The sequence below is a fragment of the Sphaerodactylus townsendi genome, linkage group LG05, assembly GCF_021028975.2.
Source record: "Sphaerodactylus townsendi isolate TG3544 linkage group LG05, MPM_Stown_v2.3, whole genome shotgun sequence".
Classification (NCBI taxonomy): Eukaryota; Metazoa; Chordata; class Lepidosauria; order Squamata; family Sphaerodactylidae; genus Sphaerodactylus; species Sphaerodactylus townsendi.
In genome coordinates this window covers 38,349,470-38,372,406 of record NC_059429.1, presented here as the reverse complement: position 1 = coordinate 38,372,406, position 22,937 = coordinate 38,349,470, and the positions used below count along the sequence as shown (strand labels likewise).

General features: G+C 43.3%; 1 long non-coding RNA gene across 1 annotated transcript in view; it reads right to left on the bottom strand.

The window, feature by feature from the left end:
• Positions 1-22,664, bottom strand: part of LOC125433020 — a 37,859-nt gene extending 15,195 nt beyond the window's left edge. Inside the window, exon 1 of the long non-coding RNA XR_007244583.1 lies at positions 22,538-22,664. This is a non-coding gene — a long non-coding RNA (uncharacterized LOC125433020). The remainder of the gene's footprint in view (positions 1-22,537) is intronic.
• Between the last annotated feature and the right edge of the window lie 273 nt (positions 22,665-22,937).

The window sequence follows — 22,937 nt, the reverse complement described above, 5'->3', positions numbered from 1 at the left end:
ATGGCCAGTCCATTTATTAAACTATTGGTCAGCTAGCCCCAGCATTGCCTATGTGGAACTAGACAGAAAGTTATAAAGTATGTTTCTTTGTTTGACCACACACTACCATTGCACACTGCTTTTTGCCAGATAGGCACCATGTGGGACCACATGGTGCAGAGCTATGTAACCAAGTTAGTGCTTGAATAGAAAGTTGTTCTTTATTTGTTCTTCCATGTAACCCTCCCTAATGGTTAGTAAATTCATTTAAATAAAACCAGCAATTATGTATTGGGTCTGTTTTATGTGCCAAATATATTAAGCTAAAAAGTCAACAAAGGTTTTGGCCCCAGACTAGCTTATTTGCTCCTTTAGCAATCAGCTGCTGAGTTTAAAAGGCAGATAGGAAAAGTTTTTTTCACTGAGTCACAGTGTGGATTTTACAAAGTGCCGATTGGATGGGCAAGAATAACAAAAGACTGCCTGGCCTCATGTCGACAGACAGAGCTCCAAGCACTCCTCTATACCACCCTCCCTCCTCTTCTCTCCCCCCCCCCACTCCTGCCCCGCTTTCCCCTCACAGTCTGTGCACAGTATTTGCTCCTCCATGTTTGGGAGGATTTGGTGTTATTTGCTGTGAGATGTACCTAAATGAAGGACAGAATTGCCCACTGGGAACAATGGGTGAGACTTGAAGGGCCACCGGATGTAATGAGAGCCTGGAATGCCAAGGGACTTGCATGGGCTCCCTTGAAAAACACTACAGTTCAAGATATGCAATTACAATGCAGAATGGATTTCAGAAGAAGGTCTCTTGGCCCAGATAGACTGTTCTGTGACTAAAATTATGACCCACAGAATGGACCAATGATTTCTGGGCAAGGTTGCCAATCTCCAGTTGGGGGCTGGAGATCTCCTGCTATTACAATTGATCTCCAGGTGACAGAGATCAATTCACCTGGAGAAAATGGCTGCTTTGAAAGTGGACTCCATTGCATTATACCCCACTGAAGTCCCTCCCCTCCCCAAACCCTCCCCCAAGGCACCCCCCCCCAATCTCCAGGTATTTCCCAACTCAGAGCTGGTGTCATGCCCCCACAGAGGCTTTTGTTATTGCCCCATTAAGCTTCAGTTTCCCCATAGTTAGCATGGGTTTAGTTCATTGTTAAGTCTTCTAAGGGAGGGTATTTTAGTTAGCCCCTGTCCCTTTAAGACATTTCCCAATAGGCAGTTTCCCTCTTTACCCAGCAATCCCCTGTTTTAGCTCTTGCCAGTCAGTCAGAGCGAAGTGCCAAAGGTAGCTGGAGATTGGAATATTCGTGGCGTATATGGTGGTCCATAGAGCACAAGTTAAGGTTAAGAGCAATTAAAACCAGACAAGGACTGAAAGAACTAAAAGGAAGCAAGACACAGTGGACTTTCTTGAAAGCAGCCAAGAGAAGACACAGTCTACTGCTTCAAATCTGCTCAAGACAAGCAAGTACTCTGATTTAGACAGACCCAAGGAAGGAGTTAAGGTCTTAATTCTCTTAAGTAATAAACCTATTGTTGAACTGTTGAACCTGGCTTGTATTTCCCCCACTCTGTCCTAGCCAAGTACTGGGCACAAAAAACAGATTCACTTGGGGGGCAGAACAGCTGGCAATTCTAGTCCTGGGAATAGCAGAAATGTTCTGGGACTGCAGTGTTAGCCCCAAGGGTGGAATGATGGCCCCTGGGAGTAAAACCATGTTCTGGCCCTAGAATGACAGCCCTAGAAGTGCTCTAGGACCATAATGGTAACTCCTGGGAAAAGTATAAGTGTACTGGGACTTGAATGACAGCCCCTCACCCAGAGTGGATGGACAGTCCCTGTGATTGAAATCAGTGTAGGGTATTGATTCCACTCTAGGGTTTGTGATTACAGGTGCAGAGCACTGATCACAGGGGTCATTGCTCCACCTTTGGACCTGTAATTCTGATCTCAGAACATTTCTACGACACTCAGGGACTGTCATTCAAGTCGGGGGGGCAGAGCTGTTATTCCAGTCATAGAACACTTTTGCTACTCCCAGGGACCCTCATTCTACTTGAGAGGGTGCCATTTCAGTTGCAGAACACTTCTGCTACTCCCAGGGGTCATTACTCGACTCTGGGGGCTGTCACTACAGGCCAAAACACTTCTTCTACACCCAGGGGCTGTCATATCCAGTTGCAGAATACTTCTGCTACTCTTAGGGGTTGTCATTCTGCTGTGGGACATGTTCAGTCTGTGGTATGTTCAGTCTGTGCTAATAAAAACCAGGAATTCAGGTATCTCTACCTATACCTTTGATTGTGAAAAACGAACACAAAGTTGAGATGGCTCAGGTATACTTGGTGATGCAAAGGGTTGCCCGCTGTTGGTTGAAAAGTGATTAGTGTGAATCACTTGCTGATAAGAGTTCGACACAGACTTTCAAGGCTAGGTTTTAAAATGTCATCACTTGGCCATAATCTAGAGAAGTGGTTCTCAACCTTCCTAATGCCGTGACCCTTTAATACAGTTCCTCATGTTGTGGTGACCCCCCAACCCTAACATTTATCCATTTTACAGATGGAGAACACTGATGCAGAGAGTCTTAGGCGACCCCTGTGGAAGGGTCGTTCGACCCCCAAAGGGGTCCCGACCCCCAGGTTGAGAACCACTGATCTAGACTCACTGTGTCATCTTAACTGAGTCACTATAACTTTTTCTAACCTACTTCTGAGCATTCTTTGGAGGGTGTTTTGTTTCTCTTTTTTCTTCTTCCTACCTTTCCCCTGTCCTCCTACTCTCAGGAAAAAAGCTACTGTTTCTTAGGTCATATCAGGATCAGTCTGGTAGGAGATTTACTCCATTTGAAATTCCATTACACTAGGAACAAGTCCAGTGAGATTGCACCAAGGAAAGGCAATACAATACTATCTAGCCCTCCCCCTGCCCCTTACCCCCTGCAGCCATCTAAAAGGTACAGAGATTGTATGAAGAGTGTGTGTGTGTGTGTTGTTACAAAACCGTTTGACTATCTCATAAAAGTCATGCAGTTTGTAAACCTCTACTGCCATGCAAAACAGTTTCTGCCTATGAGTGTTTGGTTTTGTGGTTATGTTCAATGCACACCCCATTTCCATCAGAGTGCAGGGTGGGGCTGAGGTTAAAAAGGTTCGCATTGTCTCATTCTGAAAGTTACGGTTAAATTGTTAACTGTTCTCATTATAACAGAACGAAACGGGTCATTTAAATCATGCTGATGTTGCTGGACATGACCTGTTCTCATTGAAATAAATAGCAAACCACTTGTGGACTCTTTGAAACAACAATTGTAACAGCTTTCTGTTCAGAACTTAGCATTAACACCCCACCCCAACCATTATTTAAACATACCCAGGTTTAAAAAATAGAATGTAACAGGAAGCTGCCTCACTGTGTACAAAGTTTGCCCTCTTTTAAATAATTCTTGCCTCCAAACTTGGGAGTTTAAAGAAAAATGGTCTGGTTTTGAAGTCAGAACACTCACTGTAAAAAATTATTAAATGTGTAGAATGTGGCCCAGGTCACCAGCCTGTCAAGATCATCCTTTGTCTTCTGTCAAGATAATCCTTTGTCTGCTACTTAATTTGCTACCCCTCCAAATTATTATCACCTGCAAATTTAATAAGCAATCTTCTATATTCCTTCATTCATATCATTTATAGAGATATTGAACAACACAAGGCCCAGGGTAGATTCCTGAAAATCCCACTTGTCACTCCTCTGCAAGAAGATGAGGAACGATTCACAACCGCTCTTTGAGTTACCTTCACCATCCCTGTCTGGATGTCTGTGGACCAAATGCACATCCAGAGCCCCTCTTGCTCCCTACATGGGAATTCAGCTGTAGGGGTGTGCACTTGGTAAAGCTAAAACAAAAAAGGTCTGAAAAATACCTAACTGGCGTTTTTTAAAAACTGAAAAAAAAGAAAGGGTTTTGAAGCTGTAGCTGGTAATCCCAACCCTGAAAAGGCAAAAAAAAAAATCAGCTTTGTTTGCCAGCCACAGCCACAGCAGTAGAAAGAAGCAGTAGAAGAATCACTTTGGCATATTCACACTGAACTTCACAGTACCTTAAAGTTTAAATCCCCCCTTCCCCTGGCTCCATTATAGCCTATGGAGAATCTTTCCATAGCGCAGGGGGCTGTGAAGGTAGAGCCACCAGATTTTCAGTTTAGCTGCTGGCAACTATCATTACAAAAATTGGTAACGATTGGGTTAGGGGGTCCAATTCTATGGAAAAGTCCAGGTTGGAGCCCCAGGACCACTAAACCCCCCCACAAGCTCCTTCGGCTAAGGCCAGACAAGGGGAAAGGGGAAGCCCTCACTCCGTATGAGACAGGTGGGAGCCATTGCCAGAACTTGACTGCCTGTGCCTTAGACAGCAGGACAAGCAACTGCTGCTCAGCTGACTGCCTAAGCCCTGGCTGTGGTGGCTGTAAATTGCTGTTGCTATGATTGGGCAGTGCAAGCTTTGGACTGGATGGGCTCCTCTGCACAGGGCCGGGGCCAGTTATCTCTGTTGCCTATTGGCTAGTACTATCCCTGAATAAATCCAGGTCTCGAAAAACAACATACACGCAAGTGGAATTCATTTAGACCCTGATGTACATCTCCTGTTAGCCCTTTTAACTTACTCTATTCCTGTTTGCCTCATGCAACATTTTTTCCCAGATTGCTAATATAGCACAAATAGCATCCACCTGAGAAGTGGGATTAGGCGACTATTTGCTCTTTGCAGCTCAGATGCTCTCATACTGAAATAGGGGATTTTTCCTTGTGTATCAAATACGTTTTCTGTAGCCATCAAAGAAAAAAAAATCAGTGGCTATGTTGTATTTTGCTCTGTTAAGACCAGAAGACAGAGAACTCTTCGTAAAAATCTTTGGAATTCAAATGGTGCGATTGAAAGTTATGCTCCAAGTTCAGTTCACCAATTAAATGAACTAGAATGTGTTTATTGTGAATAATTTATTTTGGCTCCAAGGTCCTAGTTTGTTCAATTAATTTAAATGACAAACTGGGATAGGAGAGTGCAAGGATGAAAAAGGAAGGGAAACGGCAGTATGAAGCCAATGGAGACGGAGCACTGAGTCCCCCATGCTCATTGCTGAACTTTCACAAGGCGCTCTGTACGTGTTCAGTCTGCATCCAGAGTTAAAAAGAAACTGGCCAGATTTTCTTGGTTGAATCTAATTTTGCGACTGGTGAGTGGAACCTACATATACAGGAATACACAATTCTCTGGCTATGTAGCATCAGGGATGCTAGCCTCCAGGTGGGACCTGGGAATCTCCTGGAATTGTGGCTCACTACAGAGATCAGTTCCCCTGGAGAATTCAGATGCTTTGGAGGGTGGACTTTGTGCCATCAAACCCCACTGAGGTTTCTGCCTCTCCAGGCTCCACCCTCAAATCTCCAGGAGTTTTCCAACTTGGAGACCTGGAGATCTGACATCCCTAATTGGAGGAAAAAGTAATCCTGTAACAAAAAGGTGATGCATAACAGAAGCTGAAGTGCTTGGACCGTCCAGCCCACGGACTTTTCTTTTGCAGACCATGTGTCGATGCAGCGTTACTGTTAAGTCTTCCTGCAATTTGATGGGCATCTCATAAACATTTCTCAGTGAGGAAGCAGTCTGATTTTTTTCCGGCATGAATCTGACCATTTATGTTGAAAAGTTCTCTTCCTTTCTGTTCTTAATTCTCATGCCCTCTGAGGCAGAGAAGTTCACACGCCTAGCCTTTTTCACATGTGGAAAATTATTTTAAAACTTGTGAAAACCAGCAATGTTTCTGCACAACAGGGAAACTTTTGAACTCTGCCTTTCTGCTTGACTTGGTAACTGCTATGAGTGTCAGGTGATAAATGTACCGGTATTGCTTGCAGATTTCCCACCTCAGATATATGTATATGTAAATTGGCCTAGATCCTGAAAAGAAGAAAAATCCCCATTTCAAATGGCAAAGGACTGGCCCCTTTGCAGATAGGCAAATTGGTGCATTAAGGCCAGCCGTGACCATTATTTAAGGCTCTGACCATTATTTAAGGCTCATACAGAAGGTAGCTAAATTTTGTATATTGGTACACAACAAGCGTAATTCCTTATTAAAACAAAGAGCCGCACTGTATGATGAGGACTGTAATAATGCCTGAAGCTAATGTTATTTATTAATAGATTTTATAATGGATTTTAATTTATATTATATTTTTGTATAAGTGGAGTGCTATGTATTCACATGTATTCTGATTTTAAACTATTGGCTGGCCAAAAGGCCGTAATAGTCTCTGTCTGTCTGTCTGTCTGTCTGTCTGTCTGTCTATGGCTCTGCAAATCAGAGAAACTCCAAGATCTGTAGAAAAGCCTTTTTATAAACCACCTGATTTGGGTATAAAACCTTATGAAAAGAAAAACAAATCTTGGACTTTGGGTGACATTTTGGAATGCAATCGCAACCCAAAGTGGTACATATAAGCTAGTACATGAATACATCCATGAAGGTGCTTAACAGTCAGTTAGTCAAGGTCTGTATTGCTTTGACTGTAGTGGCTCTCCAGGGTCTCAGGTAAAAGTCATTTGCATCACTTATTCCCTGGTCCTTTTAAAGTGGTTGGCAGGAGGAAGTGACCAGGGAATGGGCACAACCAAATGAATGAGGAGGCAATTCAAGCCAAAGCTAGCAGACAAAGGGAGGGAAAAAACCCAAGAAGACAATCCAGCAGGGCATTGGTGAGCTAGAGCAACTGGAGATGGTTTGGGAGGAGGAAATCAGATGTCCTTGTCCTCTCAAGTTCTCCTGAATCCCCTTATGCTGTGTATAATTTTCACAACAGAATGAGTTGAACAATACATTAAGTATTGTAGAGAGTTCTATTATACCTGGTCATAGAAAGTCTTTTTGTTTATGTTACAAGATCTATTTGTAAACAAAGTAAACTTAAGAGTAGTTACCAGTTCACATGGTCCCAAATTTGGAAAGCTTTACAATGGGGCAGTGAACTCATGTACATCCTCAGGGACAAAATGTCCTGTCTACATTGAATGGATCACATAGGCTTCACTATCTTGCACTGAATCAGACCATTGCCTCATCTAGCTCAGTCTTGTCTACTCAATGATCCTTTTAACGAGTAACCTTTATTCTTTATTGGAATCAGTCTTGCATGCTCTATGGGAAACTCCAATTTATTTGCCCTTGAAGGTTAATGGAGAGGTACAGATTTGTGCTAATTATAAGTGCACTATCAGCAGGGTCCTGCAGCAATACTAATGTGGATGTGTTGAGCTGATTACCCGTACCAACAATAGAGGGGAATCATTCACCATTGTTGAAAGTGATAATGGTAGTATCACTGTCTGACCCATCCTTGCATGCATCAGAAATAGCTCAAAGGTCATTGAAGGACCTTATTATCACTCAGGTCCTAAACTGGGCATGGAGCAGTTGGCTTATTGGGAAAGTGGATGACAAATTTACACCATTTGTATTAAGGCAGCACGAGTTATCTTTGCATAAGGGTTGCCTATTGTGAGGAAATAGAGTGGTGTTTCCAGCTCCCCTGAGGATACAAATATTGGAGACCCTACACGGGGTCACTGGGAGTCATGAGAATGAAGGCATTGGCATGCAGCTATGTATGGTGGCCGAAGATGGATTTTGCAGCAGAGGAGTGGGTTGCGAGATGTGAGAAGTACCAGAATTCATGGCCAGCACCACCACACACCCCAGTCTAGCAGTGGGAATTGACAAAGACATCATGGTTCCCAGCTACATATCTATTTTTCTGGACCCTTTCAGAGTCATAGTTTCCTAATCATACTAGATTCATATTGGAAATGGTTAGAAGTAACCCTTGTTGTATCAATGACATCCCATTGCATCAATTGCATCAATTGTCTGCTATGCATGGGTTCCCAGTTGCCATTGTATCAGATAATGGGGTACAATTTGTGTCGGAGGAGTTTTGTACATTCTTGGCCAGTAGGCTTATTCATCACATCACACCAGCCCCTTTTCATCCATCTACAAATGGGCAAGCGGAATGAATAGTGAGGACAACAAAGGATGTGTTGAGGCAAGGATGTAGGTAAGGCGGGGTTCCCGGGTTCAATCCCCCATTACATGTCTGAAGCTCCCCCCATTTGTGTTTGCATTTGGCATGGATTTAAAGGGAGACTCTGAGACCCCCAGTTTAAACATTGAAAGTGATGCTGTTTCAGGGTGGGGGAGAATCAGTGTTGTTTTAACTGGGGACCCCAGATTCTCCCTTTAAGGTGGATTTAAAAGGAGAATCTGGGCTCCCCAGCTTAAACACCATTTAAGCACCCCCTGTTTGGGGGTGGATTCCAGCATTACAGTGTCTTCTGCTGTCCCATGAACTGAAAACCATGTATGTTTTCAAGCAAAGGAAAGAACTGATGTGGCCAAAAATCAAGTTGCATTCAGCTTGTGGGCTCTACACCAGAGCTCTGCTCATTGTCTGTGTGATAAAGTTGTTGCCTTTGTGGACTACTTTGTAGCGCCAAACTACTGTGTGAAAATGGCATCAATGAAGCACAAAATGTGGGCAATGCAAAACTGATTCCTTTTTATCCAGAAAGTCTGCAAGAGATCCTGCATGTAAATGAATTGGTAGATTAGACAAAATATCCCCAACAGATTGATAGTATGCTATTACGTGAACAAAGAAAAAGCTTCAGGCATTGTTCTAACCGCCTTCCAGCACAATTAACAGATAATTAGTGTTTAGGGTTGGTTGAAAAATAGCAGGTTAGAATCTGAGTGTCCAATTTGTAAGTGTATTTCTCTTGACAGTGGGACAAGGCAGCCATCTAGTGGCTTGTGTGCAGAATTGTGGACAAAGAATGAAACATCTCGTTTGGGTGGTTTGCCTTGTTTTGCTTGATGACCTTGTGAAAAATAAGCAGAGAGACTAGCACTGTCCTCGTCTAACTTGTCTTAATATCTGCATGCAGCTTTGCCCAAATTATGTGATAAGCATTTATAAGTTAGTCATTTGAAACATGTCCTAACTTCTGACCTTCTCTTGGGATTTCTTGCCCGCCCACCCACCCACTTGTTTACTACCTTGCCAAGATGGTTCTCTTGCCAGTTAATGGAGAAACTGCTTCCAAAGGCACTGTGAGGACAGTGCCAAAACATGGGAAGAAGAAGAGTTTGGATTGATACCCAGCCTTTCTCTCCTGTAAGGATACTTAAGGCAGCTTATAAACTCCTTTCCCTACTTTCCCCTGCAACAGACACCTTGTGAGGTAGGTGGGACTGAGAGAATTTTGAATGAACTGTGACTAGCCCAAGGTCACCTAGCAGGAATGTTGGAGTCGAGAAACAAATTTGGTTCACCAGATAAGAGTTCGCCACTTGTGGGGAGCAGTGAGGAACCAAAACCCGGTTCTCCAGATTAGAGTCCACCTGCTCAGAACCACAACATCATGCTGGCTTGTCTTGATTCCAGCTGGTGTTGTCAGTCAAGTAAGGCCTGAGCTGAGCCTCAGTGCTGCTGCCTCTGCCCCTGGAGTTTGACTTGTCCCATTTGCAGAGGAATCCCATTATCAGTTCCTGACCTGTGCTGCTGCTGACTGGGTCCAAGCCTAGACACTGTAGCACTGCCTTTTCCATGGGGGTTTGGTTTGCTCAAGGTCACTGGTGGTGCAAGGGGAAGCAAAGGGCATCACATGCTGGGGGTAACAAAACCGCTTCAACCTCTGTCCTCCTTGCTTGCTTACTGACTCTGAAACTACAAAGAGAGCAGTTACAGTGGCACTAACTGTGACAAAAATCAGAGGGAAGCTGCCTGTAGAGAGAAATAAAAGGCAAATGGGCTGGGGTTGTTGTGTCCTGGAATCCATGGTTCCATCTTAAGAAATGAAAAACACAAGTAGAACCTGAGGCCTCCAACCAGCAGGTCTATTTAGTCCAGCATCCAGTTTCACTCAGTAGCCAACCAGTTGCCTTGAAGGCCCAAATAAAGAGGAAATAGGGGCTGAGGCTTTGCCCTGATGCTGCTTCTCAGCCCTGGTATTTAGAGATTTGCTGCCTCTGGATGTGGAGATTCCCTTTCTTCACCTTGGCTAGTAGCCACTGATGGATATCTCCCCCACCAATCTGTCTAACCCTATTTTAAAGTAATCTATAAGCACAGACTGTAGAACCTGGACTGTCTAAAGTATAAGATAATTTGGAATGTTTAAAGTAGAATATTATTATTTAATACACAGAAGGGAGATTCATGTTCTTTATGGTAGGGATGTACATAGCCTCCCCCATTTTTTGTTTGTTTTAGTATTGAAAAACCCCTTTGATTTTGATTCTTCATCACTGAATGTTAAAGCATCACATTTAGTTTTCTTTTCCTTTAGTTCAATAGGAAACACTTTTATAGCTATTTGTTTTCTGCTTGATTTGGATAACATTTTTCAGAATTATACCCTGACCCAAGGGATTGTCTCTCTCAGACAGATATGGGAAAGCTTCTGCATTTCAGAGGCATTTACATTTCCAAGTTGCTGAGCAGGCATGGGTAAAAATAAGGAGAGTAGTGCATGAGTTTTTCTTCTTTCTTTGGATTCTCAAGTAGGAGGTGAGGTTCATTTTTAAGTAAAGCCAGAATAGAAAGCAGGTGTAATGGTAGATTTGGTGAGTGAGGCAAATAACAACTGGTGCCATTTCAGGATGAGGCAATGACATGGAGGAGTTTTAAGGCTCCTCTCCCTATGCTGTGTAGTCCCTACCCAAATTGGTGTCTGCACATCTCCAGGAAACATAGATTCCCAGAATGCATTTGCTGACCTGACCGAGAGACATACCTGAAAAAGAAAAGCTATCATGTGGTTAGGTCCTTGAGAGACACAGCTTCAACTGTGCATCAGATCTGCAGAGAAAGAAATTGCTTCTTCGAAGTGCTTCAGGCAATGCACAACAGTCTTTTTCTGCTGCCCTGCTTTTGTTTTTATGAAGAAAGACTTCAACAATCGTGGACTGTTCAATTCAGAAAAAAGAAAACTAAGTGAAGTCTTGATAGAGGTTTATAAAATTATGCACGAGGTAGCAAAAGTGGGGGAGATAACTTTTTTCTCCATTTTCTTTAATACTAGAATGCTGAGGTATCCAATGAAATCACTGGACAATGGATTCGTGATGGACAAAGGGGGAAGTTTTTCTTTACTTAAAAGACAAATTATGGAATTCACTGCCAGCCGATGTAATGATGGTCACTAGCACAGATTGTTTTAAAAAGAAACTGGACAGATTCATTGAGGATAGCATTATTAATGACTACCAGCCATTATGATGGAAGTGATCCTCCATGTTCAGAGCCAGTAAATCCTCTGTCTAACAGTGGTGGGAGATGACATCAGGGGAATGCCCTAGCTTCCTTGCTCTGTTGGCCCTCAAGGCCAACTGATAGGGTACTGTGTGAAATGGGATACTGGATTAGCTGGACCACTTTTTATGTTATTATGCTCTTTCTCTGTTTCACCAGATTGTAAACTGCCTTTTCTTTTCACCACAGGTCCATACCTGCTCCTCCCCTTCAGCTGAAGAGTCACCTCTTCCAAATCCTAATGTAAATGCAATAGCAAAAATAACAAGAAGCAGAAAGCAAAGAAGCAGCAAACATTAGAGCAAACGTTTTTTGCTATTGTATTTTATTATTGCTTTCTAGAAGCCCCTTTGTGCTCTTAAGAACATAAGAACATAAGAACTAGCCTGCTGGATCAGACCAGAGTCCATCTAGTCCAGCACTCTGCTACTCGAAGTGGCCCACCAGGTGCCTTTGGGAGATCATGTGCAGGATGTGAAAGCAATGGCCTTCTGCTGCTGCTCCTCCTGAGCACCTGGTCTGCTAAGGCATTTACAATCTGAGATCAAGGAGGATCAAGATTGGTAGCCATAGATCGACTTCTCCTCCATAAATCTGTCCAAGCCCTTTTAAAAGCTATCCAGGTTAGTGGCCATCACCACCTCCTGTGGCAGCATATTCCAAACACCAATCACATGTTCACTTAAGAGAAGTGAAGCTTCTGAAGCAGCAGTATGAAATTGAGTTTCTAGAACAAATGGAGGGGGATAGCCTGGCTGGTGAGCCTGTAGGCTACTGTGATGTTCAGTGCAAAACTTCCCCTTTCTAAGTTTGGCCATCTGTGACCACTTTTCCATTTTAATATTGCTGTTAACATGAGCTGTTAACGTTTTTATCATTATTAATTTTTATGGTAAGCCTTTAAAATCCACATATTGTACAGAGTGCCTGCCTTTTCTGAAGCCATGTAATTAATCATGGTTCCTGTAGGGAGGACCTTGCAAGCATACTTACATGGTTCTCTGGGTACCTTTGAACTCTTTTATAATGTCTGCACTAAATGCCAATCTTTCACAAGTCTGTACGCAGGGTATTAAGAGTATCCTCAGGAAAATGATCAGTGGAGAGAGAGACTGTTCTACAGATGGCACACTTGTTCTTTGCGGAAATGACTGTTATACAATTTATTATTTACCTCAGGACCATTTTGCATATCATGAAGCGACAATGTTTAGAGAGCTGTATCCAGTCTTGTCTCCCTAATACCTCTGTGATGCACATGTTAATTGAAAATATTCGTTTGTTACGTGTACACCTTCTATTTCCCACCATCTGTTTAAAACATCTCTGATGGACACATAAATATTTCATCTGTGAAAGGGCCTGCAGGCTTAGGATCAAAATTTCTCAAAATGCAGACATGTATGAACAAACTGGGATACCAGAAGAATTTTTGTGATATAGAGGTAAAACAGATTATGTATATGTGAGTTACGACATAGATGTCATATATGTATGTTCTAAGCTTTGTCCATTCATTGGTAGGATTTTGAGTACATGAGCCAGACAGCCTGATATTCCTGTTACAATTGGGCATGGGTTTTCTAAGGAAAAGCATGGTCTAGCTACAGGGTGGCAGAATGGGAGGCTTTTGAGTGTGAAAACCAATGATGAGAAGCACAGTAGATTACTGGCAGCAATCTGTTGGCATTTGCAAATGTCTGTCACAACTCAGATACTAAAGGGTTAACTGTATGTAAACAAGGTAGTGAGGTCACTGTTTTATGACCAGACCTGTTGTTTAACCACTGGTCAGCTTGACCACCTTTGCCTACGTGCTGAGAAGTACACACATCAGAAGGTATAAAGTTACCTGACTTTGGGCAAATCCCCACTGAAAATTAAATACAGATACAACCAGGTTTCAAAAGAAACAGAACCTTTTCATCCAGATTTCATTGAGGTTTCTCCCTCCCCACAGCAGAGTGCGTCTATTGAAGACCTGAACTTCTATCACGGATTCAAACAATGTTACACTCCCCACACACACGTGTTCTGCTCGGTGGGTCTGTTCTGATTGGCTGTCATGTTGTGTTGGGGCAGGAACTTTTAAAAAAACATTTTTGGTGCGAAGCCATGTAGTTACATAAGCATGTAGATGCATACATACGATCTCCCCGGCTATGTCCCTTTCTTCTGATTAGCTATTGTGTTGTGCCGGGAACCATACTCCGCCCTTGTCTTGTTTTCAGCTCACATCCTCGTGACTGCGTGGTTTTGCCATTTGTGACTGTGTGGTTTTGCCATTTTAAATCTTTCACTGCATATCTACGTGGCAGCGTTGGCACAGAGGCTTCTAATCTCATACAGTTTGCAATTGGCACAGAGGGGTCATCTCAATTTGCACAGTTTACAGTTGGGACAGAAGACAAATCTCATCACTTCCAATGCTGTTTAAACTGGGGAGCCAAGATTCTCCCTTTAAATCCACCTTAAAGGGAGAATCTGGGCTCCCCAGTTTCAATAACTTTGGAAGTGATGCTGGAATCCACCCCCAAACAGCATTACTTCCAAAGCTGTTTAAACTGGGGAGCCCAGATTCTCCCTTTAAATTCACCTCCAACAGAGGTGGCAGATGCATTTATTCCAGCCATTGAAAAAGCAGCCGGTGCTTCGGAAGTTTGCATGTTCGCAGTTTCTCTTGTGGCCATGTTTCAACAGGGTGAAAGAAAAACCAGCCGCTGCCTCGCACATTTGCTCGGTCGCTGCTCCACTCCTCGGTGCCACATCACCATGTAGCCTCTACCAGCGCAAAACAAACAAACAAAAGTCTGTGCATGCATTGCGCGCAGCCCACTGCCCTGTGATTGGGTGGAAGGCTCCGTGTCACTCGCTAGAGCGGGAAAAACAAATACAGTTTCAAACCCTGAACCTCCCCACCGATCCAGCTTTGCAGTGTTTTTTTTTAAAAAAGCTGCACATACATGCAGGTTCTGAAAAAACATGCCATTAGGGGGAGAGGGAGCGCCAGAACTGGGATGAAACCCTGTTCGGAGATCAGGCAGTGGAGAGTTCTTCCTGAAACCTGGATATTTCACATGAGCATCACATATTATATTGACCATGGGGATTTGACCTTTCTTTATTTGAGTCTAGAAGCAGTAGAAGTAGTAAGAGAGTGTATATCTCACACATGTGAGTGAGATACCATGCTAGCCATGAGGCTAGATTGAAAGCAAGATGTAGTCTTAACTGTATATTTGCTAGTATCGCATTTCTTGTTTTATATCCATGTAACCTTGCCCCCCTTTTAAGCTAGTTAACATTCACTGCACAATTCTGCTACTTAAGTATCTCTCTGAAAATGTTGATCAGAAATTCCAGCACAATCTCACATCTGCTGATCATCTTTACATTCGAGTGAGTATGAAGTCAATTCATTATAGAGAATTGCAGGAACCCCTTCTGAACAAGTATGATAGCCACAGACTTGAGGATAAAGCCAGATTGAGGGTCACTGTGCATATATGTCCATCTACAAAGGGGAACTGAGAAGAAGGAAATTCCAGGGAACTTGGTTGTCTTGGGCCCCTATGAAGCTGGGCAACATGTGATTTATTTTCAAGTGATGGTTGAGTTAGGTCTGATGGTGTCAGGGGTGGGTCTGGGGAATTTGAGGGTAGCCCAGGAGGATTCTTTTCTTTGCTCTTGATATAGAATGAACTACAACGACAACAGCAAAAATGAAGGACACACAATCCTCAGGGATTCCCTGCAGGAATTAAAATGCAGCCCATTTCCCAGCCTGAGGTTCCTAAAGTAAAAGGGATTTTAAAAAGGCAGGGTCATAGAAGGATACTCTTCACGGCATTCACATTTGCTTCAGAACTTTGGGTTCTTAGTTATTCTGTTCACTCCTGCTTGAAATTCTGGCCCCTCCTCCATTCCCTGCAGGCTACCAACTGAAGAACAAACCCGCATCGATTCTCTTAATGTCTGATCTTGGCAGCAAAAACCATCCTTATGGTCCAATAATGAAGCTGTCTTTTCTAGCAGATAATGTCTTAAGTGGGAATTTGCCAACTGCTGTGCAGTATCTCAAACCAAGACAATGTACCAGCATGACAACAAAGTTCTGGTTTAGCAACTCTCAATTGCAAACGGTGCTATGAACACTTAGTCTTAGTTCAACAGCTCTTTAAAAATGTACGTCTGGAAGAGATCCTAAAATCCAGCCTCTGTCTATGCACTGTACCTCAGTCTCTCTTTATGTATGCTTACCATCTTCTCAGTTTTCACAGTAAGGCTAGCAATTGACCCATAGTTTCTAAGGTCCTATTTTGTCTTTAAATCCAGGTACTAAACTGAAGAGAGTCTAGCTCCCTAGGTCACTATGGCAGCCCAAGGTAATTTCCTTTACAGACAGGTGAAAAGAAGTTCACTCAAAATAGTTTTTCTAATTCTCTGAATTTTCTTCACAGACTAGATCTGAGTTTTTCTGGCCAGCTGACCTCTGACATAAAGGCAGCAGACCAGCGAGTGAATGGGAAACATGAGAGACCCTTACATGTTTAAAGCATCTGGATGTAGCTTTTATGGAATCATAAAACTTGGGATAAAATTGGGACAAGAAGACACTGATGGTGCTTAGCCTTACACTAATGGGAACTCTGTACAAGCACTGCTATGTTCTCAAGTGCCTTGACTTTGGTATCCCTGAAATGGGCAAGCTTTTGAAAATGTTATTCTGCTGATGAAGCTGTTTCTCCCAGGGAAACAGGGTCAATCCAAAGTTTCCTGTCCACCCCTTACATCTATTTACCCGAGTTACATGTTGTTCACATGGAAATATCATCTTTTACATCCACTTACTTGAGAGATATTGTATTGGGAACACATTTTCATTGACCTGTTTGAGACTTATCACACCAGGACTCTCGTGTTCCCCTGCCTCAGTCTTTCAGTGCTTGTCAGCTGGCTAGCACTTTTTGTGTGTTTTGTCCTCTTGTTTGTATCATTATTGTATGTTGTGTATTGTATCTACATAGATATATTGTATTTAATAGGTTTGCACTTACTTTCACAGTACTATCATTAAACTGAGCACTAACCATACTCGATTTTTAATTGTTAGTTAGTAGCTAGGTCTCTAGTCATTACAGGTGTATCAAGTTTCTATTTTATAGACTCAAACCTGGTGCTTAGTTGGTATAAAATTGGGACTTTATGGCCAAGCCACAGGAGGTCAAAATGTGTATGATGGTACACCAAAGCTGTAGACCTTTCCATTAGTGTGAATAATTGTTACACCATTAGACATATGATGGACCCACTGGTGTAATGACCATTGGGCAAGGTGGGCAGCTGCCCAGGGCATCACCTTGTGGGGGGGCATCAAAATGCTGGGTTCGTTTTTGGGTATTTTTAGTGGTTTTCCATTTTTGGCCTGCAGGGGGCGCAGTTTTTAGGCTAGCGACACCAAAATTTCAGCGTATCATCAGGAGACTGTCCTTATGATACCCCCCAGGTTTGGTGAGGTTTGTTCAAGGAGTCCAAAGTTATGGACTCCCAAAGGGGGTGCCCCTATCTCCAATTGTTTCCAATGGGAGCTAATAGGAGATGGGGGCTACAGTTTTGAGGGTCCATAACTTTGGCCCCCCTGAACCAAACTGCACCAAACCTGGGAGGTATCATTAGGGCAGTCTCCTTATGAGACCCTGAAAGTTATGAGACTGTGCCTTCAGAAATGTGCCCCCCCAGCCTGCAACCCCCATTGACAGCAATGTAGAAAACTCAATGCAGAACAAAGATTCTTGGGCAAATTTCGGGATGTTCTTGCAGGGAGGACATTCTTGGACGTATCAGCACCAAAATTTCAGGGTATCATCTGGAGACTGCCCTAATGATACCTCCCAGGTTTGGTGCAGTTTGGTTCAGGGGGGCCAAAGTTATGGACCCTCAAACTGTAGCCCCCATCTCCTATTAGCTGCCATTGGAAACAATGGGGGATGGGGCACCCCCTTTGGGAGTCCATAACTTTGGACTCCTTGAACCAAACCTCACCAACCTTGGGGAGTAGCATAAGGACAGTCTCCTGATGATATACTGAAATTGTGGTGCTAATATGTCTACAAATGCACCCCCTGCAGGCACCAATGTCCTGGTGCAAAAAAAATTGGTCGTGGTGGAGTGGCCGCCCATGGGGGGGGGGGCATCCAACTCAGGTTTTGCCCAGGGCTACAGTTTGCCCAGGGCTGCCTCATTACGCTCCTGGATGGACCTAGCTTGTCTAATTTTAAACCCAGCCACCAGGTTTGTCAACCTTCAGGTGGGGCCTTGATCTCCTGGGATTACAACTGATCTCTAGGTGACAGATCAGTTCCCAGATTCCACCCTGAAAATGTCCTGCAGTTTCCCAACCCAGAACTGGCAACCCTACTAGCCACCTTTTGCACTTTTGTACATCTCCCTCCTTGCAGATAAATTGGTCAATCAAACATGGAAGGGGAGAAATGCTTTCTAAGGGAAAGCTCAAATGCATACTATCGAATATCCCTACCTAGGCTGAAAAGTTGAGGTTAGTGATGAAGCAGAGAGCATGTGAGGACCAGTGCTGCAAGAAGGTTTAAATTGCTCTTTTAGAAATGTTTTTGTTGGCACATGGATAAGGGTGCATTTAAGGAAAGAAATGTATCTGAGGCATGGGTTAGGAAAAGAGGTTTGATTAAAAATGAATTAGCAATAACATCCTGAGAAGCAGAAGAGCACAGAAAAGTCTCATGTTTTATTCAGCAGGACTTTACTGTTCTGTGTTTCTGTTAACATGGGTTTACTTATGAAAGTTAAACCTGTACAGGGCAATTCAATCAGTCTGCTCGTCCTTCTGGGCAAATGGAGTCTCAGAGAGAACAATTGCAGGGTCCTTCCCCCCCCTCCTTTCTGTCTTAACCCCAGAATTATTGAATTTGAACAGCTATAGTTCTTGCTCTGGTTTTGAAGTATATTTCTTTAGAATTTTTATTGTCTGATCCTCTCAAGTAGATGTCCCAAGTTGCTCAAGATGGAGGAAGAGGAAAAAAGGGAAGACGGTGATGAATCTGGTAAGGTATAGTAGACAAGGAGAACATTACAAGTAAATAGTGCAGTCCTTTCCTCAATGTATACATTTTGAGTAGGGGTACAATGAAATCTTTCTCCTGGGCAGATTTGTTGCATGTGGATTTCAATGAAAGGGATGCATTAGGCTATGGTGGGAGAAGCAGGGCCCCCACCCAGGGCTGCTGCCCAGCCACATGGTGCCTTTCTTGGGGCAGCCCAGGGGGGTGCTGCAGGCAGGGAGGCTCCCTGTCCCTGGGCTGGGCGGAGTGGTTGAAGCGGGGGCTTTAAACCTTTCGAGAGAGGAGAGAGCTAGGTTCAAGCCTCCTCACACAAGACCTTATGTCTTATGGACCCAGGGGAAAGGAAGAAGGGTGTATGGGTTGCTGACTGGTTCCAGGAGACAGAGGGAGTGGGAGGAAGTGGCGAGGTGGAAAAAATATACCGGGTCTGCTCCCATGGTGTTTGCACGGCAGTGGGGTCACCTCGGGATTTTTTAAAAGAATCGTCAAACTGGCGATTTTTGCATATTCTGGGGTAAGGGAAATATCACAGGGCAGCCCCTGGGCAGGCCCACATTTGCGAAACTGCCTATGTGTGTTTTTCTTTCCCTCCCCACATAACCAGAAAGCCTTCAGAAGGCAGCAGGGCAGCACCACAGTGATGCCATCCCCACCTGTCTGGCCTGGGTGCATCAGTGGCGTAGTGGCTAAGAGCAGGTGCACTCTAATCTGGAGGAACCAGGTTTGATTCCCAGCTCTGCCGCTTAAGTTGTGGAGGCTTATCTGGGGAATTCAGATTAGCCTGTACACTCCCACACATGCAGGGGCGTACCTAGGCGAACTTGAGCCCTGGGCAAAACCTGAGTTTGATGCCCCCCCCCATGGGTGGCTACCCTCCCCCACCATGACCAAACAATGATTTTTTTCCACCAGGTCGTTTCAAAGTCACCATCACATTATAGAACATCCCCCAACTCACAAATCTGAACATAGCAATGGGCCATGCCACACAGCTGAAATAATATTTGGAAAACATTTTCAAAATGCTTTCAAAATGTTTTATTACTGCTATGAAAACATTTTATGGTGTTGTATCCAGTCCCCCCAATTGGGGGAAACAGCATCACTTTCAATGTTATTTAAACTGGGGGGGGGGGCAGATTCTCCCTTTAAGGTGGATTTAAAAGGAGAATCTGGGCTCCCTAGTTTAAACAAGTGATGCTGAAATCCACTCCCAAACAGCATCATTTTAAATGGTGTTTAAACTGGGGACCTCAGATTCTCCCTTTAAATCCATGCCGAAGGGGGTAGATTTAACAACAACAACAACAACAACAACAACAACAACCTTTATTAGGCACTGAGAGAATAAAAGAAAGAAAGAAAACAAGCATTGGTGGGAAGGGAGTGAATTTAAAAAGAGAATCTGGGGAAATTTAGCGGGTGCCTGTTGTCAGGGATGCAATTATTAAGATAGCAGCACCAAAATTTCAGAGTATCTTCGTGAGACCCTACTGATGATACCACTCAGATTTGGTGAAGTCTGGTTCAGGGGGTCCAAAGTTATGGACCCTCAAAGGTGTAGCCCCCATCTCCTATTAGCTCCCATTGGAAACAATGGGGGATGGGGGCACTCCCTTTGGGAGTCCATAACTTTGGACTCCCTAAACCAAACCTCACCAAACCTGGGTGATATCATCAGGAGAGTCTCCCAAAAAATCCCTGAAATTTTGGTGCTGCTAGCCTAAAATCTGCGCCCCCTGCAGGCCAAAAATGGAAAAACACTGAAAATACAAAATCCCTTACAAACCTGCAATTTTGTCGCCCACCACAAGGTGGCGCCCAGGGCAGCTGCCCACTTTGCCAATGGGAGGTACGCCTCTGCACCCATGCCAGCTGGGTGACCTTGGGCTAGTCACAGCTTTTCGGAGTTCTCACAGCCCCACCCACCTCACAGGGTGTTTGTTGTGAGGGGGGAAAGGAAAGGAGATTGTAAGCCCCTTTGAGTCTCCTACAGGAGAGACAGGGGGGATATAAATCCAAACTCTTCTTCTTCCTCTGTATTGGGCTGCTCGTGCCTTAGTTTTCTGCCAGTAAAATTATGAAAAAAATGTTAAACTATATACCAAATATTTTAAAGATCTGTAAATAGATTTATTGTTCATATATCTTACTTTTCTGAGAAACTGAAAAATAAAGACAGGAAACACACAGTATAGTATTTGGAAAGAAAGAGTCTCAGAATGTCAGAAAATAGGGCTAGGAACATATTTGGTATCAAGGGAAATATTGTAACACTCAAAACACTGAACTATTCAATAGTCTATTACCATAGCCTTATAGCATATTAATTGTGTGCAAAATCAGAAATGTCTGAATGAGAAGTGTATCCTTCAAGTATGTCTGTGATATACAAAGGAATTATATAGATACATTATCTAATGCTACAAATATGGAGAGAGTAAAATTTTGTCTTAAACATTTTACTCATTCTTCCTCCAGCAGGCAGTGGAGGCACTAATTGGGCACCACACTGCTGAAAAGCAATTGTACCCCAATAATGCCTCATAGCCAGATCCAGTTAACAAACGAACAAACAAACCACAGTCTCTTTGTTCCTCTGTTTAGAGTATCTCCTTCCAAAGGAAGGGTTGAGAGATTTTTCAGTCATTAGGAAACATTCCATGCTTTTGCTAAGTTTGTAATCACATTCCAGTTTAGTCAGGCAAAACCCATAACCAAGATAGCCAAACTAATAGCATCCCTTTCTTTTCTCTGTAAAGAGACAAAACAATTGATCTAGAAGGTTGGTGAGTTATGAAAGGTATGGATGAACGAAGCTGAACCCAGAAGTGATGTGCTGGAATGACAGGAAGAAGAGTACTTGAGCATTTAGGATCATGATAACATGAACTCCACACTGCTTGAGAGCTGCTGTTATCCTCTGCTAATGGACTTGAGGGCTGCATTAACACAATGCAAATGTACAGAGAGTTTCAAGGAATATTACCACTTGGAAAATAATCAAGGGACTCTGTGGGATTTTCTCTGCCCGGAAAACATTACCATGGGTGACGAGCAAACACCAAAGGGAGCAGCAGATTTCTGTACTTCCAGGACACACTCAGGATGCTAAATAATGCACTGATGTTATTAGTAGTGATTGATTCCACTGAGACTCTTGAACAGAGATGTGAAAGCCTAGAAAAATTAAAAATAATCAGAAAGAACACTACTCACCTATCTTTTTCTGAGGCCTTCTCACCCATTTTTCTGATGGAAAAATACAACATTTTGGATAATTTTGGAGGAAAACCCCGCTCCAATGACATATTTTCTTTTAAAAATTGATTTTAAAGACAAGGAGGCATGTAAATGTATGCAGTTCTTAAATCCAAGATGCAAGACCCTCTTAAATTCAAGATCCCATGGGAGAGGGGAGGACAGAGTATCCAGTTGTGAGGCACCTAGAATGATGCCAGATCTTCATTGGGGGAGCATGCAGGGCTCTCGTTTTGCTCTTCTGCTGTTGCATGCCTTCTATCTTCTTTTTGATCGTTGACCTTTCCAGCTCTCCTTCAAACCACTGTGACTGTGACACATATACCCACAGATCAGGTAAAGGTAGCTTAATTGCCCTAACTTGTAGGAAGGGGGAAAAGATCAGAAGGAGATGGCAGGAAACTACACCAATTTCCCATAGCAACACTGAAAGTTCCATTGACAACTTAGATCTCTCTAACAGAAAACAAAAATCAAGGTACTTGTGCTAAAACAGTATAGGCTGCACCAGCTTGGAGTTTTCTCTCAAATATGGCAATTTTACTTGTACAAGACTAAGGCATTCATAACTTTTAAATTGCATAAACTTGTCAAATATTACTATTTTATATGCTAAGAAAGTTATAGATTATACATTTAATGTTGTTAAAGCAGTAAGCTTAGTTTAGGTATGACAGTAAATAATGCATATATTTCAATATCCCCATAATTTCTATTTTTTTCTGAAAAAAGTGAAAAAAACCACAGGTTTTTTCTAGGACTTCAAAATTTCCAGAAAATCCATATTTCTTCTCAAAGTCCACTTTCCAGTGTCCTCTCTTACCAATTTATGATGTCTGAACTGGATTCACATGTTGTTTTCTTTCCCAGTAGTTTTAACAATCCAAAATAGAAACCTGGGCAGCCCTATTTAGGGAGCCGGATCAGCTTTTGGAGCTGGCATGGGGCCATGCCAGCACATTTGCCCACCCTGCCAGTGTAAGTGACACTTATGTCAGCAGGGAGGGCAAACAGGGAGGTGGGTGGGCACTGCAGTGCTCTGTGGCATCCAACCTGGAAGACTCTGTCCCCTGTAGAGCTACGCCAGCGTAAAGTTGGATGCCAGCACAGTTGGAGGTGGGCTAGGAACATTCCTGGGCATGGAGCCAACCGTATTTGGCTTCCACTGGACTTTCAGCCCAGGAATACCCCCAGGATAGCCCTCGGACTACACTTTATAGTCC